At 39.4% G+C, this 22,891-nt stretch overlaps 2 long non-coding RNA genes across 5 annotated transcripts in view; one reads left to right on the forward strand and one right to left on the reverse strand.

Moving 5' to 3' along the window:
• LOC116785352 overlaps window positions 1-22,891 on the reverse strand; it is a 58,929-nt gene that overhangs the window by 31,737 nt on the left and 4,301 nt on the right. Inside the window, exons 2-12 of the long non-coding RNA XR_004356494.1 lie at window positions 22,324-22,439; window positions 22,107-22,233; window positions 21,315-21,497; window positions 18,425-18,787; window positions 18,234-18,308; window positions 15,801-16,782; window positions 15,442-15,576; window positions 8,163-8,288; window positions 7,952-8,063; window positions 5,321-5,376; window positions 3,800-4,015 (exon numbers count right to left, since the gene is read on the reverse strand). This is a non-coding gene — a long non-coding RNA (uncharacterized LOC116785352). The remainder of the gene's footprint in view (window positions 1-3,799; window positions 4,016-5,320; window positions 5,377-7,951; window positions 8,064-8,162; window positions 8,289-15,441; window positions 15,577-15,800; window positions 16,783-18,233; window positions 18,309-18,424; window positions 18,788-21,314; window positions 21,498-22,106; window positions 22,234-22,323; window positions 22,440-22,891) is intronic.
• LOC116785355 lies at window positions 104-18,986 on the forward strand. Of its 4 annotated transcripts, none has more exons than XR_004356500.1 (4): window positions 104-220; window positions 5,068-5,125; window positions 6,982-7,232; window positions 16,474-18,986. It is a non-coding gene; the product is annotated as an uncharacterized LOC116785355 (long non-coding RNA). The 4 variants fall into 4 exon arrangements; XR_004356498.1 differs by lacking the exon at window positions 16,474-18,986 and adding an exon at window positions 8,442-11,299; XR_004356501.1 differs by lacking the exon at window positions 16,474-18,986 and adding an exon at window positions 9,256-11,299.

Below are 22,891 nucleotides of genomic sequence, written 5' to 3' on the forward strand. Positions count from 1 at the left end.
CTGTCACAAAATGGTGGACTGACCCCACACCCTTACCCAAAATGGTGGACGCCCCCCTCCCACCATGCTCTTACCCAAAATGGTGGACAGACACCCCCCCCATGCCCTTACCCAAAATGGTGGACAGACACCCCTCCCATGCCTTTACCCAAAATGGCAGTGACCGACCCCATGGCCTGTCACAAAATGGTTGAATGACCCACAGCCTGCCCTAAAATGAGTAAGTAAAATTAAAATTCAGTAAATTACTGGCATGGATTTCTTCCTGTGAGCTGCTCTCCTGCCTGTGGCTGCTCACTAGCAGATGTTCCCATCGGATCCTGCTGTTTGGCACATATTGCCTTTATCAAATGAGTAATAATATAAATGAACAAGCACAGCACTGTAGTCTATAGCTGAAATATTCATTTGTTAGCAATTAATTAACACACTAAATGCTGTGTGGCAATAAGTATAGCCAGAGAAGTAAGGAAACTTTGGAAACACAGTCAGGTATGTCTTATTTTGTGCAAAAGAGAAAACTAATTGTCAATAATTAAGATTTTAAATGAGATGACTTTTCAGTGTGTCTGTACTTTTGATTGCAATAATACAAAAAATGGGCGATAATATTCCGTATTAATCCATGTCATATGTCTATTATTTCAGACATAAGCCAGCCCATTTCCAGGACTGGATGTCCCGGCTTCAGGAGAACAGTATTACACAGAACAGCCTCAGAACTGACTTTGGCAGCATCCAAGCTCGCAATTTGGACACTGGTGACACTTGTTCCTACAAACAGGCCTAAAAAAAATACTCCAATTACAAATATGCACCTTCCAACACAAAACCCGGGTTCTCACCAGACAAAACTTACCTGCATCTTAAAAGCAGTTTAGTGATATATGCATACACACATAAAAAAGCTTTAATTAAAAAAAGGATGTAATGAAGAATGTAGCTACTAATTACTTTACTAAACCTATAAGAAATAAAGAAATGGTGCCAGTTTATGTACTTGTTGACTCAAAACCTGCCCTCAGTTAGACCTAGCAGGAGCACCAGCTGCTGTGGGAGTCCAATGAAGGCAGATTTTAGACCACGTAAATTTAGATTTTTTTTCCTCCTAGCAACTTAATACTCATGAAATTATATAACAAATTTGTAAACCAATTACCAAATGTCAGAAGGTGCCCTGATTAAAATACACACATCCCCTGGAATGTGCCATATTCACAAATTAGCCATGTGTTATTTATAGCTCCTCAAGGCACAATAATGAAGAAAGTGGTAATGAAATCTGAAAGCCTGAATATCTCCCTTATGTTGGAAAGCAAATCCCATGAGACCCATCTGTGGCCCAAACTGTGGGAAAAAAAGTATCCTTTCTAAACCAAACAAAAAACCCCTACAAACAACTTCCCCTGCCTTCACAGTTTCATATTTCTTGTTTCAGTTTTAATATTATTTAAGCTGCAAATCAGAATCCTACCATACTATTTTCATTCATTTAATCATAATGATTCCTTGAAATCCCTTCTTTATTTGTATTCTCCAACACCACAAAGTGCAACCCAAATGCTTAAAAAAGACGGTCTTCTTTATTCCTCTTATTCTATCTTTTTCTGTCCATGCGAGGCTGAACTTGTATGCACACCAATTCCTGCTAAATGTTCCACAGCGATATTATTCAGTTTTAACTTAAAACTCTAATTGCTTCAAGTTCAAAAATTGCATATTTACACCTACACTTGCTTCTTTCTTCTGGGAGATAACACCTGGTTCAATTTTCAACATCCATTAGTCAACATCTGCAAGGCCTTTGCTACATCCTCTCTGCCTCTCTCACTTCCCAACACTGACTTCTGACTCTATATTTTTTGTCCCATATTTTCCCTGTCCATCAGAACTGTTATGCTGCTTCCCATGTAAGTTTTTCTCCTTAAAAAAGTCATGTGTTAGTATTCTTTTTTCTTCTTTACTTATGGCCATACATACATCATGACATATGCAGAAAAGCCTTTTTGGAAGCATACGGTAATTACTGCACTGAGATATTTTACACTCATCCAATTTGATGCAGTCAACCTGTAGCACTGTAAGACACAATTAATTCATCATGCTGTAACATGAGTTACAATAAGCATAAAACAAGGATGAATGAAGGAGACTGCTTCTTTTTTGGCACATTTACCAATTCCCAGGAATGCATGATTATTTTCATGGCAGATGCAAACACTGCAGAACTGTCAAAAACATTTGAAGGTCCATCAGAATATTTAACTAACTATATTGATAAAATAACCAGTACTAGTGACTTTCAACCCTGAGCTCAGTAACATCCTCCTCCCTCCCCAGGCCCTTCCACAAGAGCCTCCATCCATCTCCATCTATTCTCCAACAACAAACTGCTGGCTTTTCCCCTCTTTCTTTTAACCTGCCTCTCTGTCCCCCTGCATTAATTACCTATTTTCTTGTGTTGTTGGAGAACTTAATATAGGCAGATGAAAAGCTCTTAGAGGCACCTGAAGGGGCAAAAAAAAAAAAAAAATCAGACAAGAAGCAAGGAGTTGCATCTTTATACTACTTTTGCAGACCTGACTCTCAGCCAGAGGGGTGGCAGATGGGCATGTGTTGCCAGAACCTGTTTTGAATTTAAACAAAATTACTTTGGCTCTTACTGGGTTGCTGCAGCAGTGCAGTGACCTCAGGAGGTGTCTCTCCCTTATGCCCTGTGCTCAAAGGTGAACCATGTTAAGGTTTAATTTGCTTGATTTAAAGCTTCTTTGTACATAAGAGAATAAGATATAAGTCTAAAAAAGGTATATTAAATTTTTTCTCATCTTCCCTTAACCTTCTTTTCTCCGATTCTGTTCTTTATTATTCTGGCTCTTGAAGAGCTCTGAAATACAAGTTTTTGAAGTACTTGTAATTAATACAACCCTCTGACCTTTGCTTTTGAAGACAAATATGTAGCTGTAAACAGCAAAATAACAAAAAGCAACCCCCAAAACACTTTTGTCTCTTCTGGTTTCAACTACAAATACAAAGCAGGAGTCCTCCATGGGAAAAAGTCTCCAAAATATGATTCCCGTGGAGAAGCAACAGATGAACAAAACAGGAAAAGCATGATTTTACATTGATAATTTAAATTTTGAAGTTAAGATACTTGATCTCTCACCTCTCAATAAAAAGAGAGACTTCCTCTCTCTGCCAACATCTCAATGTGGAATGATGCCCAAGGCAGTTTGGAGTCGAGAATAAGTCCCTGACTGCATCTTGCCTTTCCTATTTTGTTCATTCCAGAATGTAACTACCTTTCTTTTTCAGACTGAATGGAGATAGTGGGCACTAAAGATTGCCTTTTGTTAGCAGAAGCAGATTCTATAAGCTATTGTGCTGTTAATTTTTTCAGTTATCTTGGCTTCCTTAATATCATTTAGCTATTTCTTTTCTTTATGGGCACCTTATTCTGCTTGATTCTGTTTCACTTTGAACCTCCATTGATGATGAGGATTTAACACATTTTTTATCATGCTGTGCAAAATGCTGATGGAATCTTTGTACAGACTCTCTGGTAACAGAAAAAGGTTATTATTATCATCCCCTTTGTATTCTATCTCCAGAAATCTATGCACATGCTTTGTAGCCACCCATTTTGCACAGGAGCATGAAGAAATCACTTTGTTTTACTCACTACAAAAGCACTTTTTAAAAGATGTGTCTTTATAATTGTCCATTTTTAAAACTGGTGCATGCATAATGCACTGCTTTGAAAAGGGTTTTGAATGATTTGCTCCAATTATCCAAACCTTACCTCTCGGGCTGCTGCTCAGCTCAGAGGTGAAACCATCCACAGCGAAATCTGAAGGTCTGTATTAGATTTAAATGTAGAAGGGAAAGAATTCCATTCACTGGGGGCAGTGATGAAAGAGCTGCATCCACAGCCTGTACCAGTCATCCAATTACTCCGTTCCTGGCGTTTTCAAGGATGCTAAACCCACACGGAGTTTTTGTGACCCCAATCCTCTATCTGTAAAGGCAGAGAAGAAAGTGTGAGCTCCTTTTCCTCCCCTCTAAACAGTTTCCATACTTCCATTAATTCAATCTGCTTTCTCTCTGCTATCGTGACTTCTCAACAATCTACGTTAGGGATCAGCAACTATCCCAATTAAAAGGCAATTGACTAAAATTATTCTGCAATATTTCTCTGGAAGCAGCAGGTTCATTTAGGGTACTCCAGCCAGCCATGCAGCCAGTCCCCATTTGCACACAAATAGCAGCTGGATATTAAGACATTGTTGTGATATCTGTATACTGCCCATATGCTCACTTTGAGAGGCTGGAGAGACTTGGAAATGGGATTAAATGAAAATAATGAAATAAACCAGCAAAAGACTAAAAATACTGTCTAGCGAGTCGATTGGCTTATTATGCTCTGGATTCCTACAAATTCACTTTGCAGTCAGGACACATGGGGTTTGAATAATTTTCTGCCTTTACACTTTCCCTGCCACAAAAAGTAACACGGTGATGATTTTCAATAAACAAATCTGCTCTTTTCTCTCAGGGTTTGTGTACGCTCTGAATGCATTTGTGACATCAGATTTTCACTGGGGAAATGAAAAAAGACAACAAACCCGACAACCCACATTTATGAAAACCCAAGAAACCAAGCTGGCCTTTTTGAAACGTGGTATGACTGGGGGAAAAAAAAAGAAAAAGAAATCCCTATCATGTTCTTAAGACATCCAGTACAAACTGGGAAGTGAGTGAAAAAGGGCTTTCCTACTGAGGCTGTCTCCAGCTACCATTCCTCTGAGCGTGACTTTATCAGCTGTGCACTAAGGATGCTCTCGGGCCAAAATCTAGAAGGTCAAAATGAAGGAAAAGCATCACAAAAAAGAGCCTATGGAAGAAGCCTTCTGTAAACTAAGAAGGAGCCCTGGGCCATATCAGATTTTTTTTCTCTCTCCTTTATTATTATTTTATTTTTTAAATTCTTTAATTCTCTTATATTTAGACAATAATTGCTGTTCCCCTTGTTTTGAATCTATGCAATGAGCAAACTCTGTTTGGTCATAGGCAGGCTGAGAAGTGTAGGTGTGTATTAGACCTGTTGAAGCTGAAAGACACGTCTTTAGTGAGTGAAAACCATACTTTTATAAATTACACACAAATACTATGTTAGGGCTCCTTTGAAATAGAGCTCTGAGAGCAAAACTATCACCTAAATTAAAACGTTTCCATTTTTTCATAAGGCTTGAGAGATGCAATCACAAATATTTGTCATATTCAGTAAAAGCCTTTGAAAAAAACTCGGTCTGGAGTCCATTACCTTCACTTTTCCAGATGCTTTTAGGTCACTTGGAAAGAGCGAACACTTTCTTCCACCTGCAGCCCAAAAGAACAACAAAATCACTTCAGAAGAAAAATCATACCTATAGAGCCACTTCTCTGTCTGTTTATTCTGTTTATTCTTCCTTTCAGGCAGTGACAACACCTTTAAGAGAAATCACCTCTTCTGCAGTAAAAGCCCACTTTATCCATCAAAAACACACTGTCACTTGCTCATATATTGTATACTCTCAGTTTAATAGTTAGGTAAATATTGCAGTGTGTGGATACTCCAGAAAAGTATATTTTCAGAATGCACTCAATAGTAAAAGACAGTAACAACCCTGAGAAATGCTTTTAAGGAAAGCCAGGCCTTATCAAACTCTCCTGGCTGTAGGTGCTCTTACTGCCTCGGCAGAAATTGGCTCTGACACCAGTGAGAAAGGACATTCCAATGCCTTAAATAAGATCACTAGGCAGGGCTGTCACTTCCACTTCAGCTGGACTGGCTCAGGAGAGAATCCCATGTCAGAGAATTTCCCTGGAAAGAGTAAACTAACAGTTTGTATCAGCTATAACAACTACAGTTACTGTTTCTATTAAAGATTGTTAATATCTCTATTAAAGATGAGGTGGAGACAAACCAGGATCTAATTATATTTAGACCTGGGTGCCTAGATAGATAGGAAAAATGTTCACTCAATGGGGATTTTAACTTAAGTCCAGTAGAGCCGGGATTTCCCACTGAATGTTTTAATTTCCAGGATACCAACTGCAAGCACATCACTGCAAATAACATTAATGACTTTCAGTGCAGTGCAAAAATAATTAGAAGCAAAGCAATTGTCCAACATACATGCTTATACCAAGAAAACACTGAGTAAAATCATGCAAAGCTGCATAGCCTGAGAGGAAAAAACAGAAAACAAGCAGAGGGGTGAGGTCTAAATCAAATACGAAGCAATCTATATTTTCCATTAAAGCCATTGTGAAATTGGGCATTTTGCAAAGGTCTTGATTGAAAACCATGTGAAAGTTAATGGGTTTGACTCAAATGATCCTCATCACTCCAATAAGAAACAAGGAGAAAGCAGACCCACAGGAGCAGAACTTGAAAAAAACCATAAGCGCAAAACCATACAACAGAAAAGAAACAATTTTAATAGCTCCAGAAAAGAGTATAAATTGCTTTGTTCCCATAGCTAGGAGAGTCAACAGTGCAGATTCTCATTAGAATTTCAGCATTATATTTCCTTTTTTTTATAAGTAGCATATCAGTAAGATTTACCAATATTGTCTCAATATGCTGAAAGCTTTATTATCTATTCTTTGACACTTTTTATTTTTCTAATTCCTTAGTTTTAATAAAAAACAACAGAGATGTGTACTAAAGACTTCATTTTCTTAATGTGGCTGAATCGAAGGCTAATTAACACATTCATATCTGTCAACAAATCCAATATCTTTGGTATTCATATTTCTGGGTTCTTTTGTGGTCAGTTTAATTAAATTTGTTGATAAAATAAAGGAGAAGAGAAAAAAAAAATAGTTTAGGCTAGGTTTTACAAAGGCAATTAGTAGTTAGTGCCCCTTAAACTAGAAAAGGAATCAACACAATAATTTTCTAGGGTGTTTTTCTTAATGTTATCCTTGAAATTTTAGCATAATCAGGAGAGAACAAGGAGTCATCATGATCCAAAAGAGCTTCCTGTTCTCTTCTCCCCCAAAGGAAGAGACAAAAAATATCACTGAGGTGCGGAAAACCAGGAGTTCAGAGTTGCAAAGGCTGCTGACAACCTCTCATGGTGCTCTGTCTCAGAAGCTGTGATTTCAAGAGGAAGCAAAGTGGGTCCTAAACGCTACCGATAGCTGAAAATTAGGAGATGAAGAACACTTCAGAACGTTTAAGTGTGGTAGGTATGATTACAGCAATCAAAGTGTTGCCCCATTTTGCTACAGTTTATTTTGAACAGCAAGATTAAGGACAAAAAAAAGCAAAAAAAAAAAATATCTCTGGTCCAAAATTGTGCAGGATGCATAAATGTTAGAAACACTCCTGACAGGGGTCCACAGAGGCAGTTGACCCTAAAAGTAACATGGTATTTATCTTGTCTTGTGCTTTCACCCAAAAAAATTCCTGCTGCTTCTTCAAGAGAAGTTTCTCTCTTACCTTATGGTCTGAACCAACCCCTTGTCAGTTTGGTATTTTAGACTGACCAGTTTATCACAAAATACCTGCAAAAAAAAGGTTCCACCAAGGTGCTTGTATATGTAGTTCACTGGCCTGTAATGACCTGGTACATATTATATGACTGGTAAACCAGCAAAGTGATGTTGGTCCTGAGACCTGAATTTGGTCCCACGACCATGAGTAGAGTCCATGCTGAGCCCAGAGAGTGAGCACTCCCCAGGCACTTCCTCCTGTGCAAACCTTCTCCTCGCTGAAGACACAACATCTCCAAGGATCATTGTATAAACCTCTCCACCTTCTCCACAAAGTGCCAAACAAATCCATAAATACACAGCGGCACTAACAATAAAAGCTCCAATGGAGCCATCCACAACTAGATCTCCTCATACAGCAGAGGCCAACAGAATAAACAACAGATGACAAATGTTAGGTCATTCTCACCTTAAGCCAAAGTAAGTCTGTGCTGCTGCCAAACTCGATTCCTCTCTTCCTTCTGTCAGCTGACTCAGCCAGCTCATCCCAATTCAGCAGGGAGCTGTGCTGCACTGATGAACTGTGAAGGGGTTCAACAATAGCTCAAGTGTGGTGTATTAAAGGCACTAGAAAACAAACAAATAAACAAATAAAAACCCCACAAAGAAAATAAACAAACCTGAGTATTAATGGTAGTACCCAGCTCGGATTAAAAATACAAATAAACAAAGTAATTTCATGTGGTTTTAATCCTAATCCCTGGGAATGAGTTGAGCATGAATGTCCACAGGCCTTGTTTGGTATCCTGTGAGGTGAGAGGATGCAGAATTGAAATAAAGTCTTATAGCAAATAATTAAAACAAAAACTACAGACCTAGAAATTTTAATGAAAAAATATTAATTAAATGAAACCCATACAGTTGGGAAGCAACTAAACATCATTCTCAACTTCTTCCAGGAATTGAAGGCAAACCAGCAGAGGTGTGTGAAGCTCTCAGGACCTGTACCCCAAGCACAGCAGTTAAATGGCAGCAATCTTCCTTGCAATAGGCTGGAAGATTTTAAGACCCAAAGGGATCAGTGCGATCCACAGATTTGATCTTCCATATAAGAGAGAACAGAAAATATCATGCAGTAATTCTTACACCACATCTAAGAAGTTTTAGGTTACAGAAGAGTATATATTCAGCTAAGGCATCCAGACCCAGCTTCCAAGATTTAGAGATATGGAGTGTTCACTGCCAGCCTTTTAAAAATTTATCTACCTGCCCTTATTGCTAAGGAGGTTTGTCCAATATCCAGTTCCAACAGCTCTTTCTTCAGCAGAGGAAACCACTGCTGTTCACCCCCAGCTTTTTATTACCCTCTTCATCTTCTCTGAGCAGTAAAATATGAAGCATATTTTACAAAGTGAAGTAAATAATGAGATTGAAATAAATTGCACAAAAAAGGAGGTGCTTGACAGTGTTTCTGACTGCCACTGTCTGGGAGAATCAATGGGAGACAGTCACAGTCAGATATCCATTAAGCACAGAGTGCATTAGTAATTGCTTTAATCATCTTTCATGCAATAACCATCACTGCTGTGTTCTCCTCTGCTCAGACTGTTTTCCTTCCCTTCCTCATTGGAAATGTTCCATCACACAGTTTCCCTTGGTGCAGACCAAGCGCAGCAAGCAGCAATGCTTTCCACTTTATGCTTCAGGAATTTCTACAGGTTTAACAGTTTTAAAACAGACATTAAGCTTCTCTTTCTTCTGTGTTTTTTTCAGCTGTGAAAATGCCTTTAAAACTCCTGAATATGCACCATTTGACCTACTGAGCCTAATAATTTAGTGGCATAAACCCTTAAACATGAAGTCAACACTTAGTTTAGATGAAGTGTCAACAGTGTGTAGGCAACAAGCTGACACAAATCTTAAAGAATTCAGCTTTTAAAAAGCCTTAATTCCTTCTTTACTCCAATTCTCTGCAAAAGAACCTTTCCACAGCTTTGTATGGCTCTTTAAGCTATGTCAGCACGAGTGGTAGCTTAAAGGTACAGCAATTAAATTATGAGCAAATGTATGTAAAAACACAGTGTAAGAACATTTCCAAAAACAGACTTTACAGGAAATCAATACATTTTCACTGAGGTAGATTGCCCAGCATCATCAGTGAATGAATTTTACTAAACCAGCTGTAGCAAGAGAATCAAACCCAAGCACCACCAAGGAAAGCAATTGTATTCATTAGGAACCCACAAATGACACAGCTTTTCACAAGCAGCTACGCAACTCCAGGGGGTCCCATTTGAATCTCAGCTCTATCATGCTGCAGTTCCACCTTTGTATACTCAAAATAATAATAATAAAAAAAGCTAATTCTTGGAAAGTATGAGGATTTTTGTTTTACCCGGGCAATGAGTAACATTATCATAACCTGAGGGGAAAATACCGGTGAATCAACATTTTCTTAATTAACTTTATTGTAGTCTTGGTCTTACGCTGATCCTTGAGGAAGGGCAATCTTTTTTCAGTGGCTGAAGCATTAGAACAGGAGCACCTATTGCTGTATTTAATGAGGTTGAGAGATACTGCAATTTTTTGAGTAAAGAGTTGAGGTCTCCCTTTAAAAACAAGTATTACAGAATAGTATTCTTTCTTTCTGAGGCATACAGCATTTTACAAGGAAACTTAATGAAGTAGGCTCTAAGGTATTTCCTGTAATATATTTCAATAAAAGAAAGTATAAGCCAGTAAAGTTGCTCATGTAAGCATTGAGGATTTAAGGAATTACTTAAACAATGAATGCATGAAGCTATTAACCTTCTTGGAGAATTAAAATGTGCCCCTACGTGATGAATCGAAAGCAGCAGTCATTTCAACTCTGAAGGACTGGTTTTATACATGTGACTGAAACATAATTAAAGAAATATGAAATTGTGCTGCATCCAGAGAAAATTAGACCAGACTTCTAGACCATGAGAACACCTTTGCAACAGCTTTTATTTGGTACATTCATACACCAGTTACCTCTTGGCAATGGCACAGGCCCAGGAAGGTTATATGCTAGCAGCTGGTCTCAAGTGAAGGCACAACCTAGTGAAATGAGTAATTTTAAAGTTTTATTTCTTTGCAATATTCTGCTATGCTGGAAACATTAAGAGGATCTTCATGACTAAGTAAAATTTTGCTTGTGCGCAGCTTATTGCATAAAAGCAGTAGCAACAAAAAGCCCTGATACCAGACTAATCTGGGTACAGGTTATCTGCATATGTCAGGTATTTAAAGGGAAATTTTATAATAGGAAAGGTTTAGAAAATTTAAAACACTTTCTCTCTGACAGAGGTCACAGGAATGTTCTCTGTTTAAACCAGCTGGAACACTGATAGTGTGAGATTAAATAAAACATAAAAAGGATAAAAGAATTACCATATACTTTAAAAAGCCACAAAACCAAAACCCAGAGAGCAGAAATGAGAACAATAAGAGGTATTTTTTCAACTCACTGAAGCGTCCTCCTGCTTAAGGAAGCCCTTCCTGGTGCCCTTTTGCATGTCACCAGTTTTGTGTGTCCCCATCAATTCATTTTCCACTGGTATCATGATTATCTAATTAGTACCAATCTGTCACTGTCAATTAGGAACTCAGGAGATCTTCAGGTTCTCTAAAAGCGGTCACTTGGCCATGAGATAATATCAAAACATCATTACCATACCATTTATCAGGTTGGCTTTTTTACCTTTTACTAATTTGTTCAGCACCTGAGTCTTCTGGATGTTTATGAATATAACATGTTCGTATTGCTAATTATATCATATTTTGCCTATGCACTACCTACACAATTAATACCATTTTTGTATCTGCATGGAGCTGGCCAGGAGCTCCTATACAAATGATAATTAAACAGCATGTTAAAAAGATGTGCAACTGCTCAGGGGCTGTAGGCAAACAATTTGCAGCTCCTAGTAATTGAAACATAACAAGCTGACTTTTAAAGTAAATCTAGATCTATTTTGCCTCTTGATGAAAGATCTTCCTGAATGACTAATTTAAATAATTTTCAACCCCTCAACAAGATAGATGCATCTGAACAGGTGAAAACCTGGGCATCCTCTAGAGTTTAATGAGTGTCCCTCTGTCCCTAGTGCCTGTGAAAGCTCTGTAGAGACGGAGATCAATCATTATTTGGCATCAGCCCTGAGTTGTGTCCTGTCTCTCAGAGCAGCCTGAGCGGATGATACAAGCAGGTTTATACTAAATCTATAACTGAGTGCACCAAAGCCATAATTTTCTTGAGGAATGCGACAAGAGCACAAACCAATCTAGTGATGCATGTTAGTGCCCACAGACACATGGCAGAGCCGTGGCCTTGGTGTGAGGTCTTGGAAACTTTTCACCGGGGAAAGGAGTGAGGGTGCTGGACTGGCAGCGTGGGATAGTCAGAAAGAGCTGAGTGTTAATTCATGGAGCAGAGTGCTGTGTCATCCCAAACAGCCTCTTTGCACATCTGCCTTCTTTCTTCTAAGCATTTTCCAATGTTTACTTCACAAATTTCCTGCTTTTAACCCTTTTCCTTAGAGGGCAGTAGGTCAATACTATCTTGCATTCCCATCACAAACTTTGTGAGGTAAATACTGGGAACTTCTCGAACTTTTTTTTTCTTATCTTGATCTCCATGTCACTTACCAAGCATCTCTAGTGAGAGAATAACGCAAAAGTAAAGGGAATTTCTAGTAAATCCAGTGAAGGCTTCCCTGGGAATCACAGCACAGAGCTGTGCACACCTCATGGCACTAGTTGCACTATTAACCTCAAGCACTTATAAATTCCCACAGGCTCCAGCCCTCCAAAATGCACTACAGAGCCTGTGAGAAACCCTGTTTGGCAGATAGAGGGACATATGGACGCATCAGCCCCACTGTTGCTCGAGCCAGCAGATGTGATGCACAGCACCCACGTGCCTCTTGCAGCCTTTAGAAAGAGCAGTTGGAGGAGTGATACACTCAGCAAGTTTATTTATATTTTGAAACGCAAGTGAAGTGCTTCACTTTCCTCTGAAGCCACCAGGGACACTCAAATCCCATTTAAACATCTACCTCTCTTCTCTGCTGCTACTATTTTGATTGCTGCGTTATCTTTTGTATAAATCTGCATGGAAGCAAAACCTCCTGTATCTCCCCCTTCAGGTCAGCCCAGATCAGGTCACTTTTATATTTAGCTTACTTCTCAAGAACTAGACATTTTTGTTAGCACAGCTTTATATCCTATTCTATTAGTTCTGGCTTTTCACAAATCTACCCAGCTCAAGCTGAAACATATGTACTAAATCTACCTTTGAGTCCTTTCCTATTTCTATTAGATGGAAAGAGGAATAATTATGATTATAAATATAATTTGCAATAATATCAACACCAATCTGTTGCTGAGGTAATAGTGTTGGCCATAAGAACATGGGGGTTGATTGTGACAGCTCATGGATAGTAACAGTGAACAGTAGAGTAAAGGGTGAGTTAAACTTCTCTATATCAGGGTGAACAAGGGCTGGTGAAACAAATATTTAACTCCTGAAGAGTTAAGTTCTCCAAACAGTATGTTGTGTAATACGTGAGGAAAACCGGGTTCTGCTTGGGAGTCAGCAAAGAATAAAAGGCACCTCAGAATGGGAGCCTGGCATTAGGCCTGAGAGGAGAGGTTTCACATGAAACCCAGAAAATAAGGATGGAAAATAAGTCCAGAAAGACAACCATTTCTTTGCATAGAACATTGAATATTAATGCATATTTTATAAGCACACACCAGCGGTTGTTTCTTAACTTCCACTGAGTGCTGTTGTCCATAGTAAGCTATGCCTATAAACAAAATCCATGAGGAGGAAACAGCATGAAAAGACAGATAAATTAAAATGTTTGATCCCTGAAATCACACACCTTCAATTGGAAGGGAAGATTTTAACATACCCGCTCTTTTGCTGCCAGGTCAAGTGGCAGTGGAGTCACAAAGCACAGTGGAGTCACAAAGCATTCCACAAACCCGACCGGTCTACCTTGGAGGGCAGGAATAGTTACAAGGAAGCCACCTGGAAATCACAGGCTGAGGTCACCCTGCATTCAGCAGCCATTTTCACACTCTGTAAATGAGGGCTCGTGGCTATCAGGCACAAACCTTCCCCCCAACCCTCTTCTACACTGAGCACTAAGTGCAGCTTAATTCCAGTATTCCTATTCTCTGGGTAGCAACATGTCATTCCTTATACACGTCAGGGATTTGGGCCAACACATACTTGAGGCTTTTGCCTGCAGTAACAGGTAATACACAAACCCAGCTCTTGGACAAATCTGCCACACTGAACAAATTTGACAGGGGAACCACTGGTGCAGAATGAATGCAAATCAGGATGCCAGTTTATTTTCCAGTCAGTTCTGCATATAACTAGAATCTAATCCAGTTATGGTAAATAGTGAAAATCTGGATGTGAGGGTGAAACATATGTAAATTGCCATTGTGATTTTTTTAAAGTAAACTAGAATCCAGCAAATGCATCTTGTTTCATTATTCTATGCAGCAGAAAATTTAGTTGCCAAAAGAAAATTAAAAATAATAATACTAGCAACACACATTTTACGAATGCATCCTGCTTTGTAAAAAATAAGGTCCCTGGATGCTATAGAAGCCAAAAAATTATTGCACAGGCTGTATGCAAAGTATCTCAGCACAAAGCAGAGTATCTGCTCACATATGAAAAAAATGAAATCGTGCCACTTCAAATCTGAGCACAGCACTGTCAGTGTGCTCTGCACTTTTAATGAAGCTTTAGAAGCAATCATTGATGACTGTGCAGAAGCCATGTCTGCTGCCAGAGCTGTCAGGTTACATAAAGGCCTAGTGGGAAACCAATATAAATGGCTCCGGCTCCTCCGTGCCCAGGAGCTGTTTGGTGGGGAAGGCAGGATAAGCGGGAATGCCCTGCTCCCCTGCCAGCCCCTGACACGCCTTTCAGGAGCGCCAGGAACAGACACGAGGGCGCAGCTGCCTCCTCAGTCAAGGTTCTTAAAAGCAAACTTGTTGAAAGCTAAGTGGCTGTCTAGCCAAAATTACACCGTGCTGCTGAGGGCATTTTTAATGGAGGAAGTGCTGAGAGCTCACTTTTCCTTCTCGCAGGGCCTTGCAGATCAAGTCAAGTGACAGCACAATTTATGCATTCAAATGGAAACACAGCACATGGACTAAATAAAGCCCTAGGGAGGTTTTACCAAACCACGGCTGGCTTTGGGGGTTATTTACTGCAACCAGTTTTAAACCAAAATATTATGCAGCTAAAGACCAAAAGCGGGAGTTTGCTCTCAAAGAACTCCACAGAAACTGAACAAAATATTCCATGCTAACACATAAGTTAGGAGCCATTCCAGAAAAAAAGCCAAGGTTGTTTAACTGCAAGACATGAATTTAAAATCCTTTCAAAGGTTGGTTGCTTTTGTTTTGTTTTTTTTTAAATTTCATGGCACTTTATCAGCAACTCAGTATTTTGTTAGAGAAAATGAGATGATGCCTGGAAATATAAAGGATTCCAAAAGCATAGCGAGGACAATACAGTGTAGCTCCTGAGCCTTTTCTTGCAGAAAATAAACTTGTTTTTCTGTGTAACCCTGTTACATTGAAAACAAAAAGATTTGTGAAACTCTCACTAATGTGGGCACCTACTGAGCGACTGCCTTTCTCTGATGTATTTTTCTGCATTGCCCTCATTTCACACTTCCTCAGTTCTATGCCCAAAACCTGCAGAAGCCAAAATACCAATTCTCAATGGCTCCTCCTGTGCCCCTCAGGCTCCTACCACTATCATCTGATTTAGTATCCTACACTGTACACTGTTGTACACAAAGCACATTTTTAACACCTGAGTTAAAATTCAAGAAACTGAGAAATTACTCCAATCATCAATAATGCAAAAGATGTAGAACAAATAACAACACTCACCTTTTCTAGCTGCGTGTTTATCAGAAGCAGAAAGGAGCTCCTTAGCTTTGAGAAGCGGCCCCCAAGTACCATGTTTGTGACCATCGACTACAGGTGTTCCTCCCTGTTTGTGTAGCAATCTCCATCTGCTTTCAACTGCCATAAATTGAAAGGTTACAGGGTTTAAACCATTTCCTAGTTATGATTTGTCTATCAGGCAGCAACAGCTGGGCAATAAACTTTTAGCCATAAATGTTTCTGAAAGCGGTAAGTTCACGGCCAAAGCCATAACTACGTAGCATCAATTGATGTCCAAAATTCAATCTAGCCACATAGTTCCCTTTAACACCAGACCATATCTTACATTGCAAGGTACTTACCAGCAGCCTCCAGGTTAAATAAGATGGGTTAAGGTCAGGTAGGGATGGCTCAGAAAGGCTTCGTCGAGTCAACCTGAGATTTGTGGCCTCCTCTGAGCCTCCAGCGCTCCCTGATTTCATCCCCGTTCTATCGAACACTCTCAATATCACTTTAGACTGGATATTGAAATCACTTAGCAGCAATAAAAAAGAAAAGTGCCGCAGAATTGAATCACATTTTGCTCAGCACACGTCTCTAAACTATTACCAGTGTGAAATGAAATCTAATGTCTCCCTTAGCAATCCCATCTTCTTTGTCCCTTTGTTTTTCTAGGAGCGTTATGATACACTAAATCCATTTGGACACACTATAGTACATGGGTTATACCAGAGATTTCAAGAAGAGTTTTCCAAATTTATGTAGCCACTGCATCAGGTTGCTTTTCAGCCATCACACTGTCACATAAAAAGCCGTTATTAAAAGTAGAAAGAGACAATGCAAACACCTCAGTGTGCTGCTTTGGGCTGGGGTCCTTCATTTCCTTCCCGGTAGCTGCTATGGGTCTGTGTTTTGGATTTGCGCTGGAAACAGTGCTGATAATTTGGGGATGTTTTCATTATTGCTGAGCAGTTTTCAGCAAGAGTCACGGCCTTTTCTGCTCCCCTGTGACCCACTTCCTTTTCTCTTACTTAGGTTAAGTCTCATGGTAGTAAAAACCAGAAAATATGACTGAATCTCTGCAGTTTCATCTAAGGCCCTCTTGAGGGGCGTGAACTCCACGATGGTGCAAACACTGCACAGAAAATGTGACCAGCTGAAATCCAAATGCTTCCACTTCAATGGGAAAAACAGGGCGACTGCTGTGGGCTTGTGTCATCTGAGCTGCACCCTCTTGGTACTGCCAAATGCTCCCTGATATTCACAGTCTTGTTTTCCTGTTCTTCGTGATGACACCTCTTCCTCTCCAACCACATCTCCTCGTCCACAGCATTGGAAGTTTAGCTGAAACAGTGCACAAGGCAGGTGACTGATCTGCAGAGCCAAGCAACTGATGAATTTGCAGGGCAAGTGAGGATACAACATGCCCCAAGGAGGAGTTTTGGGGGAGGATTACTGTGTTGTCAATTATTGAGAACAGATGTAGCTTACAGAGCTTGGGCGGAAAGCTCATCTGATTGCTCTTGGCCAAGTTTAGATGATGGCTAGTCAACAAAATGCCATGCCCAAGAGACTGTGAAACTAAACCCTCCGGAAACATGTCCAAAGAATAAACCAAGTGTAAGGCAATACTGCACTAATAAATCAACTGAGCCTCTTAACAGTAACAGAGTCAGATGTGCATGTAACGATTCTGTTTAAACCATCTGAGGAGCTTGTCAAAGCTGCTCTATCAAAATAATATACATAATTACTTGCATCAAATACAAAGTATAGTCACCTTCTAGTTTTTCTCACATTTAATAAATGCTGTTACTTTTTGTATTAATGAAGATTGCAGTCTCTTTAGGTAGCTGCCTGTTACAGAGTCTTCTTGGATAGCATTTTTAACTCCTCACTATTATTTCTGGAGTGCACCAGTTCCAAAAATGTCACGAAGACAGGATCTGGCGTGGTGAGCCTTTGACGCAGCTCATCAGAATCCCAGACTGACTGGTTACAAAGTAAAAACTCCTAAATAAAAATAAAACACTGTTGGAAGGGAAGCTTGCTGAATATCTGCACTGCTAATCTTGGTGAGTCAATAAGAAAGGTATAGAAAATATAGAAGTACACAAAATTAGCAAAATACAAGATAAAGGTGAATGCTGTTTAAAATATATATCTATTCTACAGAAAACAACAGAGTGAATATATTTCCTATTACAAGGTAATGAAGTATTTCATGGTAGGATCAGCACACAGGTTTTTTCAATCTGACTTTCAAACTGAACAAGTCAATCAGTGCTGGATCAGAACATGAAGCTTCACGTGCACTAAATAGTATCTTATGGTGTTGAACAAGATAACTTCTGGCAAGAATAAGAATATCACAATTTATCCTTTCATTCGTGTTCAAAGTTCAGCAGAATCTTAGTGGAAATTATACTTCCCTCATTTTATTTTCCATCTGTTAAATAAAATTGCTGCTTAAATGAAAGCACTCAATACGGTTGCCCCAAATCATTTTGGATGTGGAATATGGATGACTTTGTGTATTCAATTTCTCCCACTGGCATAAGGCATGATTTAAGCAAAGAGAAGACCTATATTAGCACAGGAAATGGAGTACACTGGCCAATTTGACACTGAACATCCAGAACCACGAGGGGTCGGGAGTAAAGCTCTACCCACAAGGGGAACTCCCAGCTAAAAACCTAAGACAGCAACAGCCCACATCACATATATTCCCTGTAGATGCACCTATCTCAAACATGGGAGGCCTTTCTCTGCCCATTTTTCACCCTGGACTTCACCTTTGATTCTCCTTATCCCAGGTGACAAGTGAGTTTTTCTCCTTCCTGAGATGGCTTCCCTTTTTCCATTATTTTCTATGAACAAACAACAAAGTCAAGAAAACGAAAACAAGTGCCAAAAAAAGAAAAAGAGTTCTTGTTTTCCAGCCCCAACATAGATTGTAGGATGCAAAGTAAATGTTTTTACTTACTTTTCCCTGATTAGACTTGAATCACTCGTATTAATAACCACTGCAATTTGCAGTTAGTCCCCTGGAAGGAAATTTCACACAGAAGTCGTTCATCTTCAATTAGTTTTTCTGTTTCCATAGGCACAGGAAGCAGAGCAAAAAAGCTCTCAGGATTCCTTGGGTGATGAACAGATAGATGGAAGGACAGGCAGAATATGCCTTTCCAAAATGCAGGTGTGGGGTTCACACCTACACCAGTTCTCTCCCTTCTCCTGTGCCATATTTTCAGGAAGTGGATGTTCTAGCTTAATGTATGGCTTTTTTGCACATGTATAGTCTGGGTGAAAACCTCTTGTCTCCATTTATATAATGATAATACTCTCACTTCAAACAAAGGTGAAAAGCTCTTTAAGTGGAAAAATATTGTTTGATCAGGTACTAAAAGTTAGACCCCAGTCAAGATTCCAGTCAAGGTTCTATTTGTGTCTCGAAGTTGAGCTATATAGCAGACAATCATCTAAAGTCATCTACAGGCTATGTAAGTTATAACAGCATCCTAATGTCAAAATTCAATTTATTTCATAAGGCATTGCCTCTTGAAGTACCTTTTACACATAAATGTAAAGCGAGACTATTAGCATGGCTGTTAGACCATAATAAAGGATGTTCATGACTTGTCTCTTAATTATGCTTTTTCACTCTCATACTGTGGCAGTACAATTCCCTTTTCAACCACAAACCATGTTCATGACATACATATAATGCAATAAAATCGGTGCAGATAAGAGCAATGGATCACATTAATCTGTGTGATTGAACCAGGGAAGATGCAACTACAGAAAATTCGTAATCCAGCGAGTCTCTCTCAGAAGGTTTTGAAAGGTCCTATTGCTGTAGATAATGTTTGCTGTTGGGTTTATAATTTACAGAATCCATGTTTTCTATAAAATGACACACGAGCTTCCCTTTAACCACAGATGAAATGAGATATCCCTGGCACCTGTTAACCAGGTCAGTGTCAGGGGCAATTTAGTGCATGTGCCTTTTCATGCAATTAATCTGATAGAGAAAAAAAAAAAAAGCATCATGTCTTTGATTAATGGTAAAGCTGATTTCAGAAGCTCTCCCCACCCCAGAAGTACATCCAGCTGGATTTTAGTAGGTGGTGGAATGATGTACACGGAAGGGTCTCTAGCCCTGGAGTAGGGCAAAAACATCCTGAAGGCACAAAGGAGATTGTCTGAGGAATGTGGCCATGAAAAATCTTTAACCTTGTAATATTAACAAAAAAAACTTGCAAATGTAAGAAAAAAGGTAGTTGTTGGGCTTTCCCTCCCCCCCCCCAATAGCTCCACCTTATCATTAGAAACTCTGTTCTCTCACTTTTCTTTACCAAATCATATTGACAAAAAGCTGTTGAAATGTGGACAGAAATCAAGATCTTAGTTATACGTAGGCTGTGTTTCGTGCTTACATGACAGGCATTTGTCTGCTTAGGTAGGAGAGAACTGTTCATTGAATTCAATAACATAAAAACTTTTTCTTATTAAAAAAACAATTAGTCTTCCACACCAGAGAATATTCTATTAAAGCTAGAAATGTAGGGGGGAAATTAGAACTACAATGTATCACATGCATTTGGAATTTTTCTTGTTCCACACTTGTTATTGCAATGCAGCGTTTTGTTCTGCAAACAAATGTTGACAACTTCACTTTTTTGTAATCTGAATAATTTCACATCGGTCTGAAGGAGTAATATCCACACGGGAATTGGCCTAAAGCAATGAAGGAAGCTTTTACCAAATGCTCTCCAAGAAAAGCTGATGTTTTGAATATAACTGGGAGACAGGCACAGCACTGAACCAGATATTTCGGGTTCCACATGGTGCAGTCTACAGAGACAAGCCAGATGTTTAGCACTACCCTAGTGTCCATGGGGAATTTTGCTATTTATTTGGAAAACAATTTATTAAAAATATAAGAACCCCCCCAATGCATCAGCAGCAAATGGATTGTTATAGCAAATGTACAACCTAAAGTTTTTAAGAATATCAGATTTCTCTTTATAAAAGAGGGGTTTAAAAAGCATTCACACAGTTCAGCTTTAAAAAGCAGTCTTTGTTATCTAAAATAGATGGGGCTGCTGTAGCTCAACTATTTCTGAATAAAAGCAGGTCATTATTAAAAAGAGAAGAATTGTAACACCAGACATATTACAAAAGAGACTGTCAGATGTAAGCACCCATAGGAATAATGTGTGAGGTCTTGCATGCTCAAGAATAACTCCCACAGAATAAGATGATGAATATGGGGTTGGATTTTTTATGCTATTATGTTTTGTGTTCTGTGTGAAGACAATAACTCTGGATTTTCAAAGAGTGGACTTATTTTCAGCAGGCTAAAGATAACCTGCAGTTTTAAAAGGTCGCTGGAACTGGTTGTTCTTTAGACTACAGCCATCTTTTAAACAGACAAAAGCCAAATCATTGGCATTGTAAATTGGTCTACGGCACCATCAGCATATAAAAATAAAAGCAGACTGGCTGGCCACCCTCCAGCAGTGACACAATTTCCAGTGATACACATACCACCTGTTATTTTCCTCCTTTAAGTCTAGAAACTTACTGCTATTTGCTACAAACCATTAGCCCAGCCTACCTTGCCTAAACACAGGAGTTGGAGGGAAGCTCACACAATGACCCCTGCCTTCAGTGTGCTAAATACTGGTCTGAAAAACAGTGGAAGGGATATCCAGGATGTCTTCCCTTTCTGTTATTTGCTGTTAAAATATAGTTCCCATTAGATATGATAACATTTCTATTCCAGGCAGGATGAAAGCTTAGAACTGATGATGTGAAGTCAGGGAACTGCAACAGCACTTCCAAGTGCCAGGCTGCAAACAAAGCCGTACCTGCAGTCAATATAGGGCTACAATAAATACAGAATTTGAGCTCCTTTTTGCAGATGAGACTGGCTGTAGCCTTCTCTTAAGCAGTCACATAAAGCAGGATAACTGAGCCAGTCAATCCTACCTGAAGGCACGTAGCACAAGCAGGCAGTTCTTGCTGAACTCAAGTCATGGTACAGGCCATCACTGAAAATAAGAAAAAACCAGAAAACCTAAGAAAAGTTGAGGACTGGTTTGGTTTTGTTTTATTGAGGGGTGGGGAGTGGAAGAGCGGAGGAGGAATAACAACCTTACTATTGGTTTATTATTGTGCTGTTATGACTACAAACTTACCTACACTGAGTACCTGTACTGGGTGCCCATATGATGCCGTTCCCAATATTTGGATAATTTCATTGCTGACAAAAAGTTCCCTGACAAACTTAACAGCTGTGGTTATTGTGGCTGGCACACATCTCTCCAAGGGGGCTGGATACCACACCACTCTTTTAAATATGATATAATGGAAAATGGAGCTGGGATCTCAGATGGCCTTTAGCTGTTAACCTCAGGAAGCAGCTTGAAAAATATTATCTCTGTTATTGTAGTTGTTAATGCTTTCCAAAAGGATGACTCTTAGGACTGCAAGAGCTCACTGACTTCACACATGCACATCCTTCTCTGAGGTTAAACGGGGAATGGTTCATGAGCACACAGCTGAGAGCAGAATTACCTAATGAAGTGCACTTGCCTAAGCACATCCAGCTCACACACAGCTTTCTTGCAAACATAAAAAGGAGCTTTTAATGTGAAAACCTGTTTTTGTTCCAAACTTGGAAATGTTTACGGGAAATTGTGCTTCTAGGCTCCAGGACACGAGCATGCATAAATGCACAGAGTACTGCTCACATTCACATCACTGAGGTCTCAAGGGGCAAAAGGCCTGAAAAACAAACCTGTTTTTACAAAGGGACACAAATGAAATTATCCAAGTTAGAACATCTTAGTAACAGTGACAGTCAAAGGTACTTACCAAGGCAGATTCTTAAATCCATGCTGTCGTTGGGCTCTCCAAGTAACCAGGCATCAAGGTCAAAAGGAAGCATTTCCAAGTCAATCCTGCAGAACTCAGCACTGAACTTCACCAACCTAGTTGGAGAAAAAAGGCCATTAGATAATGACATTTCTTTTGGGAACTGGAGAGAAAGGATGATAGGGAAGTAATAGTTAGTGTAACAACCACAATAGCTAATATGATGATAAATTCACGTATTACCACATGACAACTCCACAGCATATGAAAACATTAAATAAAGATTGCCCTGAAAACCTCAACTGAAATTCCAGGTGTGACTCATTTGACTTACACAGTGATTTTTCAAACCGTATCTTAGAATGAGGCAGACATCACTTTTTTAAAGTTTCATTAGACTTATGGAGTTTGGTTTTGTGCATAGTCCAAGCTCCCTTTCTTCTCTTGTCATAGGTAGTGTTTCAATGAAATATCAACCCTGGGTAGAAGTTAACTTCCCTCATAAGAACCATTGACAGCTACAAGAGCTCACCTCTTACACAAAAGGGTTCCGTAGTGCGTAGAAGGG

This window comes from Chiroxiphia lanceolata, chromosome 4, assembly GCF_009829145.1.
Source record: "Chiroxiphia lanceolata isolate bChiLan1 chromosome 4, bChiLan1.pri, whole genome shotgun sequence".
In the NCBI taxonomy this organism is placed as follows: Eukaryota; Metazoa; Chordata; class Aves; order Passeriformes; family Pipridae; genus Chiroxiphia; species Chiroxiphia lanceolata.